Source organism: Entelurus aequoreus, linkage group LG13 (genome assembly GCF_033978785.1).
Source record: "Entelurus aequoreus isolate RoL-2023_Sb linkage group LG13, RoL_Eaeq_v1.1, whole genome shotgun sequence".
In the NCBI taxonomy this organism is placed as follows: domain Eukaryota; kingdom Metazoa; phylum Chordata; class Actinopteri; order Syngnathiformes; family Syngnathidae; genus Entelurus; species Entelurus aequoreus.
In genome coordinates this window covers 52,241,959-52,244,573 of record NC_084743.1, presented here as the reverse complement: position 1 = coordinate 52,244,573, position 2,615 = coordinate 52,241,959, and the positions used below count along the sequence as shown (strand labels likewise).

Sequence of the window (2,615 nt, the reverse complement as noted above, 5' to 3'; positions counted from 1 at the left end):
GACGTCTGTGTTGGTGAATCTTTTGCAATTTGTTTAATGAACAATGGAGACTGCAAAGAAGAAAGCTGTAGGTGGGATCGGTGTATAAGCGGCTGGCTGCAGCAACACAACCAGGAGGACTTTGAGTTGGATAGCAGACGCGCTATCCGACGCTAGCCGCCGACCGCATCGATGATCGGGTGAAGTCCTTCGTCGCGTCGTCGATCGCTGGAATGCAGGTGAGCACGGGTGTTGAGCAGATGAGGGCTGGCGTAGGTGGATAGCTAATGTTTTTAGCATAGCTCTGTGAGGTCCCGTAGCTAAGTTAGCTTCAATGGCGTCGTTAGCAACAGCATTGTTAAGCTTCGCCAGGCGGTACAGCATTAACCGTGTAGTTACAGGTCCATGGTTTAATAGTATTGTTGATCTTCTGTCTATCCTTCCAGTCAGGGGCTTATTTATTTTGTTTCTATCTGCAATTAAGCCCAATGCTATCACGTTAGCTCCGTAGCTAAAGTGCTTCACCGATGTATTGTCGTGGAGATAAAAGACACTGTGAATGTCCATTTCGCGTTCTCGACTCTCATTTTCCAGAGGATATAGTATCCGAGGTGGTTTAAAATACAAATCCGTGATCCACAATAGAAAAAGGAGAAAGTGTGGAATCCAATGAGCCCTTGTACCTATAAGTTACGGTCAGAGCGAAAAAAGAAAGTCCTACACTGCACTCTAGTCCTTCACTCTCATGTTCCTCATCCACAAATCTTTCATCCTCGCTTAAATTAATGGGTAATCGTCGCTTTCTCGGTCCGAATCTGGTTGCTGGTGTAAACAATGGGGAAATGTGAGGAGCCCTTCAACCTGCGACGTCACGCTACTTCCGGTACAGGCAAGGCTTATTTTATCAGCGACCAAAAGTTGCGAACTTTATCGTCGATGTTCTCTACTAAATCCTTTCAGCAAAAATATGGCAATATCGCGAAATTATCAAGTATGACACATAGAATGGATCTGCTATCCCCGTTTAAATAAAAACATTTCATTTCAGTAGGCCTTTAAAATAACGTGGCGGACCACACAAAATGATGTGGCAGACCACATAAAATGGCGTGGGAGGCCACTTAATGATATGGCGGACCACATAGAATGATGTGGCGGACCACATATATGATGTGGCAGATCACATAAAACAGCATGGTGGACCACTTAAATGACGTGGCAGACCACATAAAATGGCATGGTGGACCACTTAAATGACGTGGCGGACCGCATAGAATGATGTGTCATGTCATTTAAATGATATGGCAGCCCATTTATATGATGTGGCGGGCCACTTAAAATGATGTGGTGGACCATTAAAAATAAAATTGTGGACCACCTAAAATAACATGGCACACCACATGCACTGGCGTAAAAGGCCACTTAATGATGTGGCATGCCATTTAAATGACATGGCGGGCCACTTATATGATGTGGCGGACCACACAAAATGATGTGGCATGCCATTTAAATGACATGGCGGGCCACTTATATGATGTGGCGGACCACACAAAATGACGTGGCATGCCATTTAAATGACATGGCGGGCCACTTATATGATGTGGCGGACCACACGAAATGATGTGGCAGACCACATAAAATGATGTGGCGGACTATCAGAAATAAAATGGTGGACTACTTAAAATTCCATGGCGGACCACATAAAATGGTGTGGTAGACCAAATAATAAAATCAATCAATCAATCAATCAATGTTTATTTATATAGCCCTAAATCACAAGTGTCAAAATGTGGCCCCCGGCCGGGTCTAGAGTTTGACACCTGTGATTTCAATGATCATATTGATGTCAACAAATGTTAGTTCAAGGTACATTAAGAGAAGAGTAGAAAAGTAGAATATAACCTTTTAAACTGCATTTATTATGCAATCAGATCAATGTGCACTTTGCTCAATAAAAACATATTTTACAGTTAATTTAATCGTGCATTTATGCATTTTGTGAACACAAATGGCACTGCTTGGCTAGAATAGCTCATATTACAACATTTTAATAACCATAAGCTACAGTACATAGTGTATACAGAATGGTAGTTTTCTAAAGTAAAAACAATCCTCTTGTTTTTGACATGAATAAAAGCACCTACAACATTTTGACAACTTTATTTCACGGACAAGATTCCATAAACAGACAATAATCGATACAGTTGTTTAACTAACATGAAATAATATCCTCCCGCCTGTTGCATCAGTAATAACATTAGTCCAGAGTCTGAACTAAGGCTTTATTTAACGTTAACCAAATAGCTAAAACACATGCAAGGGAAGAAGAGATATACTAAATATATTAACACACATTGATATTACAAAGTAATCTGTGACACGTGAGCATTACCACTAATTATGGCTCTTGAGCTCCTCAATTGTGAGGCAGTTTAATGCCATGTGATGAGCACTACCTAAAAAATGTTTTTGTTTTTTACAAGACACAGCTAAAGAAGCGAGAAGATGTTTGCCTTGAAAATAACGTCATGCTTGGTGCAGCTAGCTGTGTTACTAAACAGCACACAAGTAAAAAAAAGAAAAGAAAACAACAGGTCACCTTGACGACACATGGAGACAGTCATCTCCCCTAACGA

General features: G+C 41.1%; 1 protein-coding gene across 1 annotated transcript in view; it reads right to left on the bottom strand.

Annotated features, from left to right (window-relative positions):
• Positions 1-2,124: 2,124 nt before the first annotated feature.
• The window catches only part of LOC133663902 (integral membrane protein 2C-like), a 20,751-nt gene continuing 20,260 nt past the window's right edge, over positions 2,125-2,615 (bottom strand). Inside the window, exon 6 of the mRNA XM_062068628.1 lies at positions 2,125-2,615. This exon is cut by the window's right edge and continues 355 nt beyond it. The gene's annotated coding sequence lies outside the window, so the exon portion shown is untranslated.